The sequence below is a fragment of the Lepisma saccharinum genome, chromosome 19 (assembly GCF_977018435.1).
Source record: "Lepisma saccharinum chromosome 19, izLepSacc3.1, whole genome shotgun sequence".
In the NCBI taxonomy this organism is placed as follows: domain Eukaryota; kingdom Metazoa; phylum Arthropoda; class Insecta; order Zygentoma; family Lepismatidae; genus Lepisma; species Lepisma saccharinum.
The window spans coordinates 6,900,090-6,924,135 of NC_139247.1; positions in this window are offsets into that span (position 1 = coordinate 6,900,090).

Below are 24,046 nucleotides of genomic sequence, written 5' to 3' on the forward strand. Positions count from 1 at the left end.
CCACGGGAAGATCAACAACTGTCCCAAATATTGCTGGATGTCTAATTAGTCTCTTTGTCAGTTACTCCGAACAGGTCCTTCTGTTGTTTTCCCGCGTAAATCGACAACGTCGCAATCACTTTTTTGTCAGGATCCTTCGTTGCACACGATTCTTGAAGGAGACAAAGCAGTTGCCTGATTGCAAGCGGATATGATATGATCGTTGACTGGCAACTTCGCGAATGCACTTCTCCATCTTGTTTCATTCATAATTGCACAAGATAATTATCACAAGATTCCTGTGTTCGTTTTCTTATGCTGAAATGCAACAATGTATTAGAAGCCATGTAAAATGACTCTGATACAACTGATGGACATGGTGGAATTTGAACTTGATTCGACATGTTTTTCTTCTGTTACAGACCTTGTTAAATAAACATTGTTCCTTAATTGTTTCCGCGGCTTCTATGATAATGAAACATTGATGCACGATTGTAGAGAGCTGTAACTACTTGAGTCTGACGTATAAGTTCCGAAGCTCGTAATTTGTAGTTTTGTGGGATGAAAATGTTGCTAGCAAGTCGTCATAACTTGGCCAGCTGGAGGAGAGCCTCACCCGCGTGTTTAGCCTTTACGAATTTTTCAAGCGCGCGCTTTTCAAACTTGCCCCGATGTACAAGTGTAGCTCGTGTATTGATTGTCGTAGAGATGAAATCAGGTTCTTGTTTTTTCCGGAATGACAGGTCAACGTTCTTGCGCCACTATTAATAAGTATTACGACGCCTGCTCTGTGACAGAGGGCGTCAATTTCTCGACTTACAATCTTGCCACTCAAGTTTCCAGGTTCGAATCCCAGCCTGGGCATGAGTGTTCTTTGTTATTGTCCCCTCATTAATTCCATGTAATCATCACTCATCCTCAGTGTCGCGATTAGCATCAAATTGGCACAAAAGCGATGCTAAAAGACAAAAATACAATTGATGATTGAATGAGGTTATTTTACGTGTCTTTTCTGCCACTTTTGGCTAATCGCGACGATGAGGATGAGTGATTAAACAATGACATTAATGAAGGGACATTCAGAATGAACACTAACCCTGGACCCCTGCCGTGATACGGCGCTGTGCTAACCAGTGCACTACGGAGGTAATAAACAAAAATGCAAATATATATTACAATGGACATTATTCTCAATTAATGGCTATCTGATTTGATTTTGTTATATAGCGCCGCTTTTCTGTCACTTTTGGCTAACCGCGACGATGTGTGATTGTTGATGGGACATTAAGAATGAACACTCATGCCCAGGTAGGGATTCCAACCCAGGACCCTTGCGTCGTAGCGCGCTGCGCCTCCCCGATAGCGTAATGGTAACATCGTTAGCCTTTAATCAATTGGTCCGGGTTCGATATCCGGTGCAGGCACATAGTGGTTCGGATCCCACTTTAAACTGTAGGTCCAGTCCCGATTAGCCTTTCTGTGCATAAAGCGGACTTAAAGCAAAAACTCGTAACGAGATGTGGTAACCACTCCATCAAGTAGGGTGGCTAAATTAATGTCTAAGAAGAGTTTCAATCAAAAACATAAAGTAGAAATTCGCATGTAGCAATACAAATATATGCTCTCTTCTAAACTGCCACTAACATTTGTGCAAGGGCAGATTGCAACACGCTGATTGGTAAGTTAAAAATGGCGATTGGGAAAAGAATGCAAGTTGCAGCAAGCGTGGGAAATATCACCAAACTTAGCACGGTATTTCTGGAGTGGCTCTCTTGAGAATAAGATAGGAGGTCAAACAAAACTAATTATGTCGTCTAAAACGGTTCCTTGACAGCCAGTTCCCTGCGATTCGTCACGCGAAAGTCAAGAGAGGCTTCATTAAGAACACTTCTTTTGGGAAAACCACTTGTCCCCAATCCCCGTGACCTTAATACGCAGCTCTTCGTTGACCCTCCGAGTGATGCATTGGCTGCTGAATGGGCGGCCACTCTCGACCAAAAAGGATGCGTCTAATTTGATTCTTTCTCAAGCCCGCCGCTAGGGGCGTTGCTTGCGGTTTGAACTTGCGGTTAGGTTCTTGTATAATGGCAAAAATCTTCGCTGGTCCTTCCGGTGTATTCAGTGTCGGGTTTTTAAAAGGTGGGACTTTTCGTGGGTTGTCTTTTGACTGCCAGATTTGCGGACCTGCCTTGTCCATTTTTCAATAAGCGGATGACTGTTTTGTGGTCTCAGTTGTAACCATTTAGGATTCAGTGTTGCCAAAGCGAGGTGAAATATCTCTTCGTGAAGGGAAACTCAGATACGAATGTTGTTCTGAAAGACAGAAAAAAAATAATTATTAAATCCTCGAGATATCTACACGGCACTTGATTATTGTGCAGTTATTGCTACATGCTACTTGCTACAGTTGTGGTTAAACACAAGGAAAGAATGCAACATCACAATTAGAAACTGTTAAATGGAGTTAAACATTAGATATGATGAGAGAGCACCAGCCTGCATGGATTTGGATAACTCTCAGATGACTGTTGTCTCTGAATAATTTCAGCATGCTGATTCCAGAAATGAAATCCATTCTTACGCATCACGTCTAGTTTTTCTTTTCTCAGAAAACAGCATTATATTAACTGCCTTAACTTCACAATAAAATGTGTAGTTCCATCATATCCCCAATAGATGGCTCTGTTTAGATTGTGGTAAAATATTGGTTTTCAACAATACAAATCCTCCAATTTTGAACTACAAATGCACGTAGAATAGTAAGCATTTAGTGCACCTTCTATCTTTACAAGACACATTGGCATGACAATTGTAAACTTTGATTACGTAAGTTCCATTTTCGAAATCCCTCATAAACATTTCCTTCACAAAATGTCCAAAATTCAATGTTACAATATGGTGGGTTGATTGAACTTAATGACGTGGAAAAAATCCTGATCTAGAGAAAAAAAATCCTGACATGATGGGATCATAGGCGTAGCTACGGGGTGTGCCGGGTGTGACTAGGCACACCCTAATGGGCTGCTTTATTTGAGAGAATTAAATACAGATATTTCAATAAGAGAGAAAATAAGCGGCAGTATGTAAAAAGTTGAAAATGTCATTACTTGGTACAAACGTGTGCATTATCGCTGATGAAACGAGTGTCTATAGTTTTTCGATTTTTTGATGTCATTGGAGAAAGAAGATATTTACTGCATTCTACTCTGTACAACAGCGCCTTTCTTCTATACCTGTCACAAGCTGCACGTGTGAGAGAGCTTTCTCCAAGCTTACCCAAGTTAAAACTAAATTAAGAGCAACTCAGAAGCAGGATAGATTGGAAGCCCTGCTCTTGCTATTTGTGGAACAGGAAAAAGCTTAGTCTATTGATGTAAATGAAGTTATTGATGAGTTTAAGAACATTGTACCTTTTGACAGACGTCTCTTGTTATAGATGACGTGTATTTTGATGTATTTGTTTGTAACATTTATGAACATTTTGTGTGTGTGTAATTTCTATGCAATTTGAATTATTTTTCTACTACATATATTCATAAATTTTCAACACTGTAATTTAGTGAATTTATATTCCTTTACAAACATCAGTGTAGTTAAAGAGCCAAGTGATTGTGTTACAAAATATGCTATTAAAAAGGTACAAGACCTCATTTTTTTTCTTTGTGCACACCCAAATATAAAGTTTTCGCTACGCCTATGGATGGGATGAAATTTATGTCATTTCCGTCGTCAGCATTCAAAACACTTCCAGAATCACTTATTGGTTTGTAAACATCCTAAATTTCCCTTGCACACATTTATTTTGTTGCGTTGTGTAATAGGTGTAATGTAATGGCGAATATGAGAATTTTGATTGTGAAATTGTAAAAAAAAATCCTGACGTTGCAACTGTCCCCAGTGTGGAGCAGTTTGTTGCAATGATTAAAAAAAATAAGTTTTCAAAATGTTACTTAACACATGAGTATATTAATCAATCTTTTACAGTCACCATAGTAACGAATAATAAAATAAAATAACATCAACATTGAATAAAGTAGTACAACAGAATTTTCTTCGTTCTTTTCAGATTAAAACAAAACCAAATAACAAAATATAATTGCAAAAATGTCTTTGAATTAAAGAAGTGTTGCAATAGCCTCCTCCTCCGGTTGAAAACCTTGACATCATACTTTGATGTAGAAAATATATTCTTCAAAACATAACATCTTCAATGTTTCTTCTTCACTACTTTTACTACCTCATTGACAGCAACCTCATTGCTTTCACATCTTCTTTACAGGCATCTTCAGTAGATTTCTTCTTTACTGTAATCTCTTCATTATCATTATTATTTCAAAACCGTCGTATATCCATTAAAAGGGTTATATTCTTCACGAGTGCACTTCTTCCCTTTGAAGCTATGTATATGTGCAAATTAAGTCCTTCAATATAATGGTATACAATATTACATTAATCTTACATACATTACGTCTTATCATTCTTTCCGCGAGGCATTGTATGTTCTTCCTGGCGCTTTCCGCTTTCATTCGTGTCAAGCACTTGCCTTTGATACATTGAAATGTCAGACAAATAAAATACGTGGCTTATGAGAGGAGAAACCAAACATAAGTTCTTCCATAAAATACAATATCATGTTCAACAGTAAATAAACAGAACAGAGATAATAAATTCATGCTGTTTTACACAAGATAATGAGATATATAATGTAAACAACTGAACTTGTTTTTACACAAAATTACAACAAATTCAAACTTTACATAAATTGAAAAGAGAAATCAGTATTTCTTAACAACTCCTTTCTTTTCTCCTCCGAACAATTAAAAGTTTTAATGTTTTCTATGTTTTGTCAACTTTTTGTTCCCTTTCCATCTAGAGAAACTTCAGTCACACAATTGTTTCTTACTTCTATTTCCAAAAATGGACCAATAAACAAATCATACAATTTGTAGATAGTCTTGTTTAAAGCCTGGCCTCTAACTAAAATACCCGCCATAATCTAAGACCTAGAGTTGGATACTGTCCCCCCAAAGTTTAATTCAGAATCCCCCTCCCAGAACCCACGTGTCAATTAAGGCCTAATATGTATGAGTTGGATATTTATCCCCCCCCCCCCCTTCAATAATACCCTTAAACACTTTCTTTTCTTCATCTAATGGATTAAATATGGTGCATTTAAGGTGATTTTTACATATATTTTGGAAAAATATATAAATGTTGAATTTTATATTATTTGAAGGGAAAAAATCCCCCCTGTTGAGTGTTATGGACAATTCAAGGGAATTACAAAAAATTCAACTTATCAAGGAATTCGAGATGTTGAGGTTCGAGTTATCAAAGGTTCCACTGTATATATTTAAAAAAATAATAAACCTGATAAGTTGTTTATTCTACTATGATACACTCTGTATAACCCTCGATTATACAGAGTATTTTAGAAGTCGTGCAACCCAAAGTTTGATTGCCTGTAACATGAACACCGTAAGGGATATTTACACAGGGGTTTCTGCATTATTAAGCCTCATCCTGACAGAGGTTGAAAAGAGAAGATAAAGAATATGTAAAGATAAAGTGTGGAGATTGCTATGTGGAGATAGAATGTGTTTTTGTCTTTGTTTAATGTCTTTATTGAAGATTCTGTACCATGAAGTTATAAGTTACAATGAATTATGTTCAAGGTACCGTTTTGCCTAATTAATGATCATGTTAAACTATACAAAACGTTAATAAGACCTATTTCAATGTATGGATGTGAATCATGGATAATAACCAAGAAGGCTGAGTCAATGATCGGAATCTTTGAAAGAAAGATTCTAAAGAGGATCTATGGGTCAATCTATGGAACAATTAAAAGGTTTAATGTTTTCTATGTTTTGTCTACTTTTTGTTCCCTTTCCATCTAGAGAAACTACAGTCACACAATTGTTTCTTACTTCTATTTCCAAAAATGGACCAATAAACAAATCATACAATTTATAGATAGTCTTGTTTAAAGCAGAGCTCTTAGTATGATTCTTAAGCATGATTAAATCTCCTTTGATAATGTTTTTGGTACCAGGGTTTGTTTGAACACCTTTAGAATTTCTTCCTTGTTTGAGCTTTCCTTTCAACTCCAAGTATTTTGCCTTCCAGGATAATTCTTCAATATTCTAAGGCCAATCCACAATATTAGTTATATTATCTTCAACTTGATCGTGTAAAAATAGTTCCGCAGGTGTAAAACCAATCGATTCAGAATATGAATTGTTCAACAATTTTTTTTAGGTTGTCAAAAAATTAGCCAAAGATTTGTGATTATCCTTGCAAAATAACCTCAGTAAGCGCACAATCTCTTTATTGTAGCGTTCAAGTGGATTGGCATGTGGTGAATATGGCGAAGTAAAAATATGCTTGATATTCTTGGAGGTAATAAAACTTTGCCACTCCTTGGATTTAAATTGTGAACCATTATCGCTTAAGATAATTCGGCATACAGGATAATGATGAAAATACGATTGGCTTAGTTTATTAATCATTTCCTTAGATGAAGCTTTGCGCAAAGGATAAACCATAATAGATTTACTTGCAAGATCCACTATACTTAGTATATATTGGCAACTTTGAGAAGCTGGTAACGGACTAATCAAATCTAATTAAAGAAATTGATGTAATGTAGGAGTTAATATGTGAAGATCTTCTCGTGTGGTACGTTGCGCTCTCTGCTTTGACATGGCACATGCAAGACAATTTCTCAGATATAATTTAATGCTGGCTTTCATGTTTGGCCAAAAGAAAAATTTTGAACATTTTCTGAACGTTTTTGAATAACCAAAATGTCCACATTAATCATGATATTCATACAGTACCTTTTCCACAGCTTTTTTAGGTACAAATATTCTCCAATGATCAGACGAAATAGATTTATAGAATAAGATGTCTTCCTGCATTTTAAAATGTCCTCTGATTTCGAACTTAGAATCTCTTTTGTTTATCGCCATTCTTAACTTTTGACACTGCTCGTCGTTCTGTTGAGATTGTACCCAATATTGTGGAGTATCTTGGGATAGGAGATCGATATTTGTATTATTAACATAGAGTTTCGATGTGAATAAATCTCCCTGTGCCCTTGCAGGATATCTGCTTAAGGCATCAGCCACAATATTGGTGTAATCTTGAATATGTTCAACAGTAAAATAAAAACTGTGAAGTTTTAATGCCCAGCGGTTTAGTCTTGGGTTTAAACTTCTAGCAGACTGCAGCCATGAAAGTGACCGAAGGTCACAATCAATAACAATAGTTCTTCCACTAAGGTAAACACTAAACTTTTCTACTGAAAAGAGGATAGCAAGACATTCAATCTCATGAGTTGAACAAGTTAATTCCGTACCACGCAATACTCTACTAACATATTATATTACTATCCATCAGTGTTAAGATGGAACTTATTTCTAAAATACGGTTGAGCTAATACATCAGGAGATGCAACTAGCTGTTTCAAATCATTAAAAGCTTGGTGATGTTGATCCTTCCAGTACCACTTGTTATTTGATTTTAGTAAATCATACAAAGGAGAATTTCTATCATTGCAAATTTGTGAACAAATTTTCTCCTCCAATTTACTATTCCTAAAAATTTTCTTAGAGCCTTCTTGTTTTGAGGAACTGGAAAATCCATGATTGCTTGATTCCTTTCAGGATCAATATGAATGATTTCTCCAGAAATCACATGGCCTAGGAAATGTTTTTCAGTTTGGAAGAATTTGCATTTCGACAATTTAATAGACATATTAACTTTCTTCAGAGTTGTTAAAACATAACGTAGATGTTCTAAGTGGGTTTGACTTGATGGGGAGAAAATTAAAATATCATCAATATAAACAATCAGGAAGGAATTTGTATGATTGCCAATTATTTTATGCATTCTATCAACAAACACACTCACGGCACTTTTTATTCCAAAATGCAAGAAGTGGAATTCCACCAAAATATCTCTATAAGAAAATGCCGTAAACTTAAACGACCTTGGTGTTAAAGGAATCTGAAAATAACCACAACTAAGGTCAATAGACGTGAAGTATTTTGCTCCCTTCAATCTTTGTAGTAATTCTGAGATAGGTTCTACCTGTGTCATCAGAGAAATTACGTGTTGGTTTAATTTACGGAAGTCGACAACGTGGCAACGTGGATTCCTTGAAGAAGTAAACAGCGAGCAAAATTGGTGTGTCTAACCACGTCTAATAACTTCGGGGGTTCATGCAAGCCTAGTCTTCTCTCTTCCTCCATAGCTTAGGACCACGTGCCATAGTGAAGATAGTCCAGGTTTTCGGTTAAACATACGCCACTGTTACAACATCGACTAGCTTTCAGAACGTGTAGACGGGCTTTAAGGCGAACAAGTTTTCTTGCTCGCTGAGACCTCATTATAAAGCTACTGAACCTGGAAATACTTTATTTTCTATCCTTATCTAGTCTACAAAGCTTGGTTTTAAAGGTTGTTCAAGGACAAACATTGTAATCGGAAGTCGTTTTAAGTAAATTGGCACTTTGAATTTTCCTTGACCTGTTAAAAAAAAATGTTTTCTTAAATTATCACGAACGGCTGTAGCCCCATAAGGTCCCCCTGCGTCCACCAATGCCCACCGAATATTGAAACGCTCACAGCAAAGCAGTGTTGCCACAATATCAGAGCACAATTTCCCTTTCCAAGGCGCAAAATTTCCCTTTTTGGACCAATTTTTCCCTTCACCTAAGAAAATTATATAATAATAATAAGTAGTAATAGCAGCAGCATTATTAGTGGTGGTGGTGGAAGCAGTAGTAGTACGTAGTTAAGTATTCCGTTGAATTCGTTATTCGTTTGAATAAAAAAATATTTTTAAAAATATTTATATTTCAGTTTCATCACTTCCTTACCGCCCCAGGTTTGAATCCCATTCAGGAATCCATTTAATTGTTAATCCTCATCGTTACTATTTATCCAAAGATGCATAAAAGCAACTTACAATAAACTTAAACTAGCAGAAACAAGTAGGCATCGCAAAATAAATAACATAAAAATGTGGCGATGAAATTCGAAATTAACATAAACTGTAATAGTGTAGTCAGATGACCTTAAAATTTCCCTGCAATTGTGGTATTTTTCATCGAAATTTCCTTTTCCCTTTTGGCTAAAATTTCGGTCCGAATTTCCCTGCCAAAGGGAAATTTCCCTTCGTGTCGTGTGGCAACACTGCAGCAAAGCCGAGACCGGAGTCGAAAAGGTAGTAGAGAAGCACCGTGAAATAACCAAAATAGAAATAAACATAGTAGCTATATGCATGTAAAACTTTCTTTGTCCACACACACACATACACAAGGTGACGGTTGTCATGTGAACTATAAATGGCCCTGTGGTTTCTCTCATGCCCCGTCAGCCCTCTCTCCCGATCTACGGCAACAGGTCGAAGCATGGCCACGTCTCCTGGTGCGAGTCGAATTTGCCACGAGAGGTCGTTGCACTCGGGCCTCGGTATGTTTACAACTAACCTATACAGTTCCTGCCTTCAGACAAAAACCCGACGATCCACCATCGGAATAAATCAACACGGAGCTCCACGGGCGGCGCGGAAACGGAGGGGGTGGGGGGAGGCGATTATGGCGAAACGGATTAGCAGCGGATATCCGAGGAACTGATTAAGCTTGATTAGAATAAAGGTACACGGGGAAACGAGATTTAAACATCAAATGTATAAATAGGGGAGTAATCGCCACTGGACAATGCCAAGAGGATTAAGCTCCGTGAAAACAGTGAATAGAGAGAAAAAGTTAGTAAAACCGCAAGTAAGAAGTTAAGACTGCACACGGGAAAGCGTGAGTGAAAGAGATGGAATTGAAAAACCGATAAGTCAAAACCTAGAATGGGAAACAGCCAAGCAAAATTTACAAACAGAATATCGCGAAGTCGAAAACCGTGAAGTGAAAAACTACGAATGGGAAATGAAAAGAGAAAAACCGCGAAGTGAAAAACTACGAATAGAAAATCGAAAGACAAAACCACGAATTGAAAAACTACGAATGGAAAATCAAAAGGAAGAAACCGATCGGAAAATCGCGAAGTGAAAAACTGCTAAACGAAATCGCGAAATGAACAACTACGAACGGAATGTCGCGAAGTGAAAACCGCGAACGAAAAATCAGGAAGTGAAATACCGCGAAGTGAAAACCGCGAACAGTAAAGCGCGAAGTGAAAAACTGCAGTTGGATAGGCGTGAAATGAAATACTTCGAATGGAAATGTTCGAAGTCACACCATGAATGGATTCTACTTTCGAACAGAAAATGTCGAAAAAGTTGAAACTCGAAAGCAATCTAGAATACTACGTAGAATGAAAGATACATAACCGCGAAAATGTTGAAACAGGAGTATAAAACTAAGAGACCCTATAACTGACACAATCAGCTATTTATTACTAAAATAACCAGCAGAAGTGTGAACGGGATTAAACGCGAAATTAAAAACCGATACCGGAGTAAACGTGAAAGAAGTGGAGAATATTCTGAAAGGAAAGAAGAACGAACAAAATTAGTTCTGTTAATATTACCACGATAAGGATGAAGTGAAATGAGCGAAATGAGTAAACACAAAGAGTGAAAATTTCATTTCCGCTACATCTGTGCCTATCCAGAAGTGGTTTCAATCGTGTGATTGATAATTCTTTAGCTCAACCACATTTTGTCCCTGATTCATTTTCCCAAAGAGATCATCTCTTTTGGCTGTTCACTTGACAAGCACCAAAACCCACTTCGTCTTTTCTCTTCGATCCACCGTGGACGATTTGCAACATCAATGAACTTCCGTTCTGAAGATTCAAAGAGTGTTCGTGAAAAGGATTGGAATCCGCCGATTGAATGCTTCTTCTTACGTGGGTGTCCCAAGGGTTCTCTACCTGTGAACAGACCCTTTTGACAATTCTCCCCCCAACTAACGGTACTTCTGCAGACATCCCCCTTGCACCTTAATCACTTTCCCTCTCGATTTTTCTGCCATTCCTAAAGCAGTGTTGCCAGCTGAAAGGAAATTTGTTTCGCTGCAGGGAAATTCGGGCAGAATTTTTGATGAAAAGATTTATTGATTTGCTTTATTTTATTTTCCTTTCCTGCTACTTTTGGCTAATCGCGACGATTATGATGAGTAATGAAATTGATGAAGGGACACTGATAAACAATAACCATTCCCAATCCGGGATTCAAACCCGGAATCTTTGTGCTAAACACTCCGCCACGGAGATCGACACAATATGTACGAGAGAGTTGGGAAGAAGTATAGAAATGGAACACAATAAATATTTGAAACAAAATTAATATATAAAACTGTAATTATGAAAATTGGACATCATTATTCAAGTTTTTAATAATAATAATATAAATGTTAAAATGAATACGTTAATATAATTTATAATCTATTCATAATAATATGTAAATTAATTAATGCTGTATTATTACATAAATAGGTAAAAAGACGATGTAAGAATAGAGACACAATAGCATATAGTTAAGATCGCCAAGGTTTGTATAAAAACAACTGAGCTGGCAAGGAAATTAATGTCAGAAAGATAAAGATTGATTACTTATTGAATAAACAAATGACGTTAGGCCCAGTTCACAAAAGATATAGTTACACCTACTGATTAATATTTTGTGCATATTATTACAATTAGTATTGTATAAATCTCCTACCGTTCAACACCCGGTGGAGGCACATAGTGGTTCGGATCCCACTTTAAACTGTAGGTCCAGTCCCGAGCCATACTGTGCATAAAGTGAACTTAAAACACAAATTAAATCAATCAATCCTGACATTCAAAGCCTTGTGATTCCAATCTAATCCTTGTCTTCCAGTAAGTTCGTAGAAATATACAGGGTGTACCATGATCTAGTAAACAACTTTAAAAATATATTTCGACTATACCCTGTTCCAGCTAACTTTAGAGCAGGACCGCGCATATCGGCAGAGGAGGAGGAGGAAAATCTAGTGGTGAAAGCGCAGCGTTGCCAACCATTCGGTCCTGACCGTACATGTAAGGATGTATGGCCCAGACCTTAGTCCATACACTAAATGCACGGCTTGTGAAAATTTGCTCTTGCAGTTTTATCCCTAACATTTCCCTAAAAAATTCTTAAATCAATCGTACGGACCTGGAGACAAAAATACGGTCCGTTTGCCATGTGCATTCGGTATTATCCTTTTCAAAAGTTTGCAACGCTGGAGGAAATGGGGAGGAATTCGGGAAAACTCCCGTCGCCCATTACACAATCCCGTTTCTCTCACTGTTCATTGGTGGAGCCGTCTCGCGTCACTACTTGCGCAGAGACTTGTTCACGTTCGCCTGGTCTACAGTTAGCTGGTATGGATAATAAACTACATGGAATGCAACATTTTTGTTGTGCATGAATCTAGCAACGCTTTCAAGTTTGTATGAATGTCTAGAAATGTCTGCAAATGTCAAATGTGGCTTCCACTAGTTATGCGACACACACATCATCGAAATTCAAATTCTTGCCACAGTTTTTCCAGAACTCCTCGTCCACCAAAGCAGGGCCGTTTCTTATTCTCTCCTTTAGCTGTTGCACATTCTGCTGCATAGGTGGCACATGGACTTGGTATTTCACAAAGCCTCAAATGCAGATGTCTTAAGCTCCGGGAATTTTTAATACACACAGCCTGGCTTTTTCTGCACCTGTGAAAGTCGCCGTTTTCTTTAACACTACACCAGTGCCACAATGGCGGTGTTTACAAAACTCTTGTGCATGAAAACAAATCTTGAAGATTTTCTCATTGTTACATAACAATAATGTTATTGTGTTGCAGATTCAGTGGAACCTTGACGACTCGAACTTGAGAGGAAAAATTAAAAATCGAGGTATCAAGGATTTCGACTTACCAAGGTTCGAGTTATTGAGGGCCAAAATCACAAAACTTCGAGTTATAGAGGTCTAAAGTTTCACCGACATCATAACCTGCAACTTTTATGTACACTAAGCACATTAACAATGATGGTTACATAAAAGGCAGGGTGGGGGAGTTCAAGTCCCGACACGATTGTTGATCATCTGACATTGTACGTACGCACCCAATTCTTCGACTAATTGAGGTCCGTGGGACGAAAACTTCGAGTTATAGAGGTGATTAGAATTTACCCTCGGATGCATGTGTGGGGTCATTTTGACCCCACTGTCTGTTTATTTCCTGGTATTATAATAAAATCTAAATACATAATTCTGATTTTCTGTGACATCTTACCATACTCCTTCAGCTATAGGAACATGTATAAATAAATTTCTTATAATTTATTTTAAATTATATTTTTAACGTTTTTTTAACAATACCCTTCCTTTCCATGTGTGGGGTCATTTTGACCCCAGCCCGAAAACAGCAGGAAAACATTCATAAAGGGAAATTGATCCTACATATTATGTTCAATTATGCCCAAACTAAACGCAATCATCTCAAGGTCAACCACATACCCTGCCATGACTCACTGTAAAGTGCGCATGCGCAGATGTATTTGGCGCGGATCGAGGCCAACTGAGAGAAGTTGGGATGTTCCTGTTCCTGAGCTTTTTATCAACAAATTCTCCAACCCGAAGTACAAACAACCTTAGAAGTAAATCGTTTCGAAGACATCAGAAGGATGCTCTGATCTGATGACAAACATACTGGCGCTGCATGTCTGGAGAATGATCACATGGCTGCATTTCGATATATCTGGACACTTTTTATCAAAAACTGTATCAGAATTATGGTACCCGGCGCCTTTCTTACGATTGATGAACAGTTAGTGCCTTTCCGTGGGAGATGCAAGTTCGTGCAATACATACCAAGTAAGCCGGCCAAATACGGCATCAAGATCTTCTGGTTGTGCGATGCTGATAACTTTGACGCCAAAGACGGTCTAATCTACTTGGGACGACAGCGAGGAGAGCCAGTTCAAAAGAACCTCGTCAGCAACGTCGTGAAGAAATTGTGCTACACACTGCGGAACTCTGGAAGAAATATCACAACTGACCAATTCTTCACAAGTCATGACTTGGCTAACGCTCTCCTGTTTCAAAATGTAACCATTGTTGGAACAGTAAAGAAAAACAGACGTGAAATCCAACCTGCACTTACCAATATCAAGACAAGACAGCCTTGCACGTCACAATTCGCCTTCCATGAAAATGAGACCCTGGTAAGCTACATGCCGGAGAAAAACAAGAATGTTATTCTACTCAGCACCATGCATCATGACATACACATTGATGATGATGATTGTAAGAAGAAGTCAGAAATCATAAAGTTTTACAACCAAACAAAGAAGGGAGTGGACGCCATGGACAAACTGGTTCAAACATACACCTGCAGAATACAGACACGTCGATGGCCAATGGCCCTCTTCTATAATGTAATCAATGTAGGCGTTCTCAATGCATACACATGCTACTTGTCACAGCATTCTGATTACCGTATGTTCCTTATCGAGTGTGCGAATGAGTTGATTCTTGCCAAAGCTTGAACCTGAAGAAACCAGTAACCGAGGCAATGAAACTTTGCGGCGTAGTAAAGTAAGGCAGGAACAGAGACTGTAGGATAGATCTTCAAAGAGAAGAGTAAGATGCCAGGTCTGCACAAGACAAGAGGGCAGGAAGACGACGGAACGTTGCAGAAGATGTGGGAAACCTGTGTGCAAGGTCCACAGCAGTGTGATTGTGGTGTGCTCAGAATAAGAGTGAGGTGTATTTAATTGCCATGAGAGGCCGGCACATTCTTCTTTTTATTTATTTCCTATTATTTTTTTTTAAAGTTTATTTGTTCTAGATAAAATAATATTTAGTGCTGTATTGTGTTATCTCTAAAATACTGTTTCTCAGGTCAACTCAAGTTCTGATAATTGCGAGCGAAGTGTAACTACCATTAATATGTAGAACAGTGAATTGTCAATACATTGTTATTTTGGGGGGGTTTAAATAATAATAATAAAATGGTAATTGTTTCCTATGTTATATTCAGAGAAATTATTGATCCATAAACCATATTAGCTAAACTATTTACTCTGTCGTACTTATTTCAATGCTTAATTGCATTGGGGTCAAATTGACCCCACATATGTAAAGTTGTAAAAAAAAAGTGACATGCATCCGAGGGTTAACTTCGACTCATAGAGGTTTTTCATAGTCTACCTTTGAACTATTGAGCTCGAACGGCATCCCATAAACTGTACAAAAATTCGTCTTATGAATGTTTTATTCGAGTTGTTGAGGTAAAATTAGTATTGAGTGTCAGGGGTACCCATACCCCCTTCCCCCCAAGGCCAATGGCTTACCTCCCCCAGAATCATATCATTATCGCCCTCGAACCATATCGTAATCCCAACAATGTATTTAATTACGACAGCGCGTCTACCGAAAGTAACATTTTCTTAGCGTTACTTAACGCTATACTTGATCTGCTCTTCCTCCCTAAACAGGGGTGCCTATCGCTCAAGACAACCCCTAAAATCGTTCATCATAATTCGAGATTATCGATTCTCTTGTAATGCAGCTATAGTATAAAAACTTCACATTCACCTGATTAAAGCGCCAAACACGCATTCTCGCAACACATTAATGCGAGCGAAGCAAGCAAGAAAATTTTTACATCCATTTCTTTGCATGGCTTTCAAGAATATTAATTTAATGGGGTGTCAATACTTTCTTAAGATCTCGTGATATTTAGTATTATCCAGTTTCTCCTTTGGCACGTTCGGGGTCGAAAACGTGTGGATACCATATCGCTAAATACAGTCTCCAAAATTTAATGTTCGAACTCTCTATTCACTACAGAAATTCCTTGACAATCTACGATTTAACACTTTATCAAGAGCTTCCTATCTCCCCCTTTAAATTTCATATTCAATCCTACCACCAAAATTTCCATGCCAATTTTAGACTTACTGTTGATATTGAAGAGTGGATATTGCCTCCTCCAAAAATTTAAATTCTCTCTCTCCACGCCAGAATTTACGCAACAGACTAAACAAATAGTAATATACAAGTATTGGATACCCCCATCAATTTAATATTCAATCCCCCTCTAACAAGGACGTATTTAGGAGGGGGTTCAGGGGGTCAGGACCCCTCAAAAGATTTATCAAGTATTAAAATTAAATAATGAAAAATTTATTCGTTTAACCGTTGTTATATAATTTCCTCTGAACTTATTGGAAGACAAGAACTATATTGGGATCATACGGCTTTGAAGGACAGGAAGGACGTGTTAGGAGGGTTCAGTGGTCCGGACCCCTCGAAAGACTTACCAAGTACTAAAATTAAGTAATGAAAATATTAGCATTTGTTGCATAATCGATGGTTATTAATTTCCTATGAACTTTTTAGAAGGCAAGGATTATATTGGGATCATACGGCTTTGAATGACATTACAAAGAAGATTTATGTACACTACTACTGAAAATAACGTGCATAAGATATTTGTCAGAAACTTACTTTTCTCCAACTACATGTAGCATCATTTTTGTTATTCGATAAATATTCAATTATTCATCTATTTGACATTAATTCATTGCCAGGCCACTTGCTTTTATGTAAATTATTCCGATCTTAACTAAAGGTAAGCTACGTAATGAATATGCGCTGTTAGGCTATATATATATATATTTATACAGTCGTGTAATAATAATATTGTATTAATTTATGTATTGTAATTAGTATTAATTTGATTTAATATAATTATTTTAATTTAAACATTGTTATTATTATGGTTGTTATTGTTGTTTTGTTGTTGTTATTATTATTATTATTATTATTCCTGAGACACTTGGTTCGGACCCCCCCCCCCCCCGAAGCATATTTCTAGATACGTACCTGCCCTCTAACTAAAGTACCCGCCATAATCTAAGACCTAGAGTTGGATACTGTCCCTCCAAAGTTTAATTCAGAATCCCCCTCCAGAATCCACGTGTCAATTAAGGCCTAATATGTAAGAGTTGAATATTTCTTCCCCCCCTTCAATAATATTCTTAAACACTTTCTTTCCTTCATTTAATGGATTAAATATGGTGCATTTAAGGTGTAACATTTTTTCATACATTTTGGAAAAATATATAAATGTTTGAAGTTTATATTATTTGAAGGGAAAAATTCCCCCCAAAAAATCTCGATGGCGCTGTGACAGTCAGATTTACCGTCATTATTATTATCATTATTATTCATGTATGTAGCGGTAAAAAGACGTGTTGATTCAAAGTGTTAAGTTGCAACGTCCTGCTCGAGAAAAGTGCTTGCTACACCTACACGAGCACGTCAGCTGGGTGCAAGTCTACTAACTTGGCCACGACCAATCAGTAGCACCATACGCTCTGCAAAGTTTTACCCATCATGCTAACCTTTCCTCCAGCGGTGGTATGAGACTCTATTTCACTCAGGGATCGGGAATAAGTACACTGTCCAACGTTAGAGAAAGTTTAATGAATGTAGCTGGATACACTTATGCAACTATAAACGTTGTAAGTTTAGCACACGCCCGTGTAGGATATTACACTCACTTGGCCAATATATTGCCACACAATGGGGGGAGAATGGCTTCTGCAAACTGCCGTAAACTGGGAACAGATACACTGCTGCGCTGTCCTCTGGGGTCGTATCCTTAGCTCCAACAAACGTCAGGAAGTGCAGTCCTTTGCTAGCGCCGACTTCTATAGCTGCAGGCTTTTACAGGGAACTGTTGGCTTTCGGGGAACAAAGGGGCATCTATTAGGGTCACCCTCACGATAACCGTAGTATTTCACTGACCTGTAATTTACCTTCTGGGCAGTTGCCTAGAAACCCCACACCACACTACCCTGGCGGGGTGCCGCAGGTTGATAGGGGGAGGAAGCCTCTCGCAACAAGCGGAGTGGGTATCTCTCACTCGAAAGTGGAGTGGGTTCTCTTGCCAAAGGCAGAGGTCAACCTCTCTCGCTGGAAGGCGGAGTGCGGCTTTTCTCGGGTGCTTGGCCTCTCGCAAGAGCGGAGTGCACCTTCCTTCCTTCCTTCTTTAAGAAGCTTGGCCTCTCGCAAGAGCGGAGTGCTCCTTTCTTCCGGGTCAGTTGGTAAGAGAGATCTTATCGTGAGCCGACCTGAAAGCCAACTGAAGAAAATCTGCTCCGCGGCTGGTTATATAGCCTCGGTTCAGGTAGCGCCTCTAGCGCCGTTCACGCGAACTACGTGGAACCGTGCTAGAGCAGGTAAGGCCATCTCTACGGCAGACGATAGAACTACGTGCTCAAGGCACAAATGATAAATACATATTATAATATTAAACGTGTGCTAAACGCTAATATACAATTATAAGAAATATTACATATTCTTTGCGACCACGCAGGGCCTTATTAAGAGAACAATAATAAATCACTACTGATAAACAAAATTATCAAAGCAGGTATTAACACATGTAACATTGAACAAGTAAATAAAATAACTTTGAACCTAATAACAATGGTTACATATACATCGAGTAAATAAACATTAGCGTTACTAATGAGAATGATCTCTCAGGATCATTACAAATGCCCCTCTCCTGGGGAAAAATTTTGAAGAAATTTAAGTTCAAGTTCTTAATTCAAATTCCAAATTTCTGAAAAAAATTTTTTGAACACTTAACACACATTTATCTCCCCTAGTATTTCACTTCTCCGTCCGGGGGAACACTGAAATAGGCGCAGATTATCGAAGTTCACTCGATCCACACTTTGCTTCGTCTTGGGATGAACCAGCAAAGCAGTGTTGTTTCGAAGGTCAGTGGCAATGAAAGGGCCGATGAACACCTCGAAAAGCTTAGCTATAGTTCTAGTCTTTCTAGAGCTAAGCTTGTGATTCCTCACTAACACTAAGTCATTTTCGCGTAATTCCCGGGCATGTCCTTTAGTTTTAAACTTGCGTTTTTCACACTTTCTTCTCTCACGGGTCTTAGCGAGAAATAACTTTTGGTTCCAATTGGTAATTTGGGCGTCAGCTTCGTCATTGGGCCAGGTGAAATGGTCCAGCACTTCATTGGGCACCGGTCGGTTAAAGAATAATTCCGAAGGAGCATATCCAGTAACTTCTGACACAGAATTGTTCAGCAACCATGAAATGTCTGTTAAATGTTTTGACCAACGCTGATGTTCACTATGGCAAAACAGTCTAAGCAGTCTGACTATTTCTTGGTTCATTCTCTCTATGGAGTTACTACTGGGGTGGTAAGCTGTAGTGAAGAAATATTTGATTTGCTTGCCGTCAAGGTATTCCTTCCATATGTGTGACGTAAACTGAGTCCCTCTGTCGGATAAGATGGCTTTTACTTTAGGGAAATGTGTAAAGAAACCTCTTTCCATTACATTTACTACTTCTCTGGCAGTTCCACGACGTAATGGATAAACTGATACGAACTTGGTACCTACATCCACAAGGGATAGTATATACTGATAACCTTGTGAGATAGGTAATTGACCTATTAAATCAATTGACAATAGTTCATGAGGCTCCTTTTGACTAATGTGGAGTTTTTCCTTAAGAATGCCCAACTTATCCATTTTAGTTTTAGCACAAGTAAGACAGTCTCTGATATGCCTAGCTATATCTTGCTTTAACTTTGGCCAAAAGTATCGAAGTTTAACCCTTTTAAGAGTTTTTCCCAACCCAAAATGTCCTTGCTCATCATGGTTGTCTTTTATAACTTTGGTTTTAAATTGCTCAGGAACACATAATTTCCACGAAATTTCGTCACCAGAAGTCTTTCTGAACAATAAGTTCCCATGAACTTGGTATAATTTTCGTAACTTGGCCTCTAAAGGAGAGTCTTCTTGGGAGTTTTGGTTTAGAAGCTTAATGATAGGCTGACAAAAATTATCAGTTTCTTGTGCTTTGGTCCAATTCTCAGCATTCTCTAGCTCTTCTCGTTCTTCCCATATGTAATTTACATGAAAAAACTTGGGATTCTCTTCTATATGGTTATCCTCTGCTGGATACCTACTGAGTACATCGGGAATTACATTATCCTTTCCTTTAATGTAAATTATTTCGAAAGAGTAAGATTGTAATTTTAATGACCACCTAGTAAGGCGACAGTTCCAGTTCTTGGAATTTTGTAGCCAAATTAGACCTCTATGATCTGTGTAGATTTTAAAGTGTCTTCCTTTTAAATAAATTTCAAATTTATTTACACCAAATAATATTGCCAAGCATTCTAACTCGTGAATAGAATAGTGCATCTCATTATCCTTTAGCTTTCGGCTAGCATATTGGATGATGGCTTTTTCACTTCCTTCTTCTTGAAACAGTATACAACCAAGACCTTTAGTAGAGGCATCACTCTGAATGCAAAATTCTTGGTTCAGATTAGGTTGAGCTAAGGCTGAGGCACCAACTAATTCTTCTTTGAGCTGGTTAAAAGCTGTTTCTTGATCTTGATCCCAAGTCCATGTACAAGCCTTGGATAATAGCTTCACTAGTGGTTCTGCCTTTGCCGAAAAGTTTTTAATAAACTTCCTTCGCCAGTTAGCCAATCCCAAAAATTTTCTAACGTCTTTCCTACATTTAGGTTGAGGGAACTTAAGGATGGCTTCGTTTTTCTTGGGATCTACCTTAATTGTGTCTCCAGAGATGAGATGTCCGAGATATACTAGTTCTCCCTTTACGAAATCACATTTTCGTAATTTAACTTTGAGACCCACTTCTTCCAATCTATGGAGGACCTTTTCAATATGACTCAAATGAGATTGAAAATCTGCATCAAAAATTAGAAGATCATCAATGTATACAGTTAGATATTCTTCAGTCTCGGGGCCAAAAACTTTATGCATTACCGAAACAAAAGTTGAAACAGCATTAGACAGGCCATAAGGCATCTTCAAAAATTCGTATTGCCGACCTTTATAAGAAAAGGCAGTATACTTTCTGCACTCAGGTTTTAAAGGAATTTGTAGATATCCAGAGGACAGGTCCAAACTGGTAAAATATCGAGAACCTTTGAATCTTTGAAGACTCTCGTCAATGGGTGGAACTGAACTTTTTGGTATAATCATGATAGCATTAAGCTGTCGAAAATCTAAACACGGTCTTACGCTTCCGTCAGGCTTATCGACAACCAGTAAAGGATTCAGGTAGGGAGAGACGGAAGGTTGTATGATATTCCACGTCTTCCATAGATTTAATTCTTTTTCCAAAGGCTTTCTCTTGGAAAGTGGTACCGGATATGGAGCCCGGTGGACAGGTTCAGAAGTTTTCAACATAATTTCACATTCAGCAGTTTCCATCGTTCCTGGTCTTTCAGAAAACACCTCTAAATAGCGTAGCAACACTTCAAACAACCCCTGCTTTTGGGAATCATTCAATATATTTACAGCTTCGACCTTCTCTTTGAGGTCCTCAGGGCTATTCATCCATTCATCATCCTCTTCTTGGATTCTTTGGACGTAGCGTACTATATCTATATTTAAGGGATTTCCCTCTTCATGTTCAGGAGTCTTTCCGAAGTATAAAATAACTTTATTATCTTTGAAGCTAATCTCAGCTTCATGCTGCTTAAGAAAAGGCATTCCTAATAGAAGGTCCGTTCCGAAACCTCTGAGGATAAACACTTCTGTGCTGAAATTCATTCCACCAATTTCCAATTCAACACTACGACTTCCATAAACTCGTTTCCTGTGACTTCCAGAGAAATCAACCAACCTTACCTCTGGTACTTTTTGAATTCGTATTCCTGGAACTTTTTCCACTAACTTAGTCCACACCGAATGACTAAGGATTGAGCACTCACTACCTGTGTCAATAACACAATTCACCAAAATGTCCATTAGTTTGGCCTGAATAATAGGAGATCTGTATTTAGTTCTGGACTCACGTGCAGATTTCAACTCTTGTTGTAACCAACTTTCTTCTGTCTCTGTTAACTGGAAATTAACTTGTAACTCTTGAACATCTCTTGTAGTTGAAATTAGTCGCTCCTTCGAAGCCCCTTGCCTAAATGGGAACGAAGCAAGAAGACAAGGTCCTAGTTTGTTTGACAATATTGGGACCTTTGATTCTGATGGAACTCACGAGCCGTATCAATAGCTTCCTCCTGTTCAGATGTCAGGTCATCTCTTATCTCAGGAGGCCTTTCCAAGTTTCGAGGAGGATTTGGTCTAGTAGAATTAGGAACATCAGAGTTTTGGTTATTTTCTCTAGGTCCTGGTGACCTGCTACCTTGGTTACGGTTTCTTAGGAAAGCATTTCTCTGACCAACATTTCGAGTATTACTATATCGTGCACCCCCACTATTATATCTCCAAGCCCTACCATTAGTGCCTTCTCTTCCAGTAGGTCTAGATTCGATGTTTCTTACCTTAAAATTTTTAGCTCCATTAACTTCCTTTACTCGTGAATCCTCTTTGTTTTTCCAAGGCTCTGGTTCATCGTAGATGTCAAAGTCTTTCAAAAACTGAGTTAGTTCATACACTGTCCTAGGAGCATGGGCTAGACAAAGGCTTCTCATCCGATAAGACAATTGTCCAATAATTAAGTTAAGAACTTCACTTTCACTGAAATTCTCCGCCAGATTCCTGTATGCAGCGTAAACACTCCAAGCAAAGCTTTCTATGTTTTCATACACCAATCGAGAATACTTTCGATTTCTGACAGCCGCCAATTGCCTTTGTTTAGCTTTCTTAGAGGCAAACTCTTCTCTGAACCTATCACAGAAATCTGTATAATCAACAAAGTTATCCATGTTGCCGGCTAACCAATGTTCTGCCTTTCCAGTAAAAACTCGGGGAAGTAATTCAAGCCGATAGTGTTCTGGTACCTGCATGAGCTCGAAGCTAACATTGAGCTCTCGGAGATATTTCTCAGCAGATTGTGCTTCTATATCGCCTTTAAATTTAGGTATATGAGCGATATCTGCCATTCTGGGCATCTTAAAGTGCGACTTTCGCCTTGGAGGGAATTCATCTGAACTATCACCATCACGAGGTCTCTTTCTCCGTTCTAGTCGGTCTTTATCTGTAATACAGAATGGGTTTCGCACTGTAGCTGGAAATTCAAATGATTCTGCTTCGGGATTTAAGCTTCTATCTGGAGTCACTATAGGAGAACTTATCCCATGAGTAAGCTCAGGTTGAATTTTTAAATTTTGGAACTGCACCTGCAAGTCGTCCACTCTTCTAACAAATAGCCCAGTTTGTTCTTGTAATTCCCGCCTTAAGCTTACTTCCAGTTTCTGATTTTGTACTTGAAGATTTTTAATCTTATCTACAGTTGTCCTCTCAACTTCATCCCGAAGAGTGGAAGTGGCAACCTCAATAACTTCATGCTGCTTTTGGACTTCTCTTTCTATGACTTCAGTTCTGTCATTTAACACTTGAACAGAAGCCTGAATGGACTCTACTGTGTTTTCAATATTTCTCACCTTCTCCTCATGAAGTTCACCATTCTTTTCTCTCTCAGCTAAAGCTTGGGCCAGCTCCAAGTAAGAACCGATTTGTTTAATGATTTCACTTTGCCAAGATCTTAAAGGTTCTACAGCTTCACTAACATACTCTTTTAACTTTACAGTTATTTTTCCCATTTCCTCCTGTAATTCTCCTCTACGCTTTTTATCTTCTTCCTCCTTCTCTTGATTTCTCTTTTCTTCTAGACTTTCAACTAATTTCTGAAACATCTCCAAGTCTTCTTGTCTTCTAGCTTCCGACTCTTTTTTTTCAAGTTCTCTTTTCTCTTCAAATTCTCGCTTCTCAAGTTCTCTTTTTTCTTCAAATTCTATCTTCTCAAGTTCTCTTTTCTCTTCCTGAATCTGCATTATAGTTTTAAGCTCTTGCAGCTCTTGCTTTCTTTCAGCAGCTTCTAGGAGTCTTTTCTCTTCTACTGCAGCCATTTCTTTTTTTCGCTGTTTCTCTTCCTCAATCTTTTCATTTTTCCTTTCCTCTTTATCCTTCATCAACCAGTGTAGTAAACCTTGAGCTACTGGAGTCTGAGCAGAGAAACTTGGCTCTGGATCGGAGGTTACGGAAGGCATTGATAAACACGTCTGACACAAAAGTTCACCTTCAGTTATATTAGTCATCTCTTTACCTTCACAGTGCC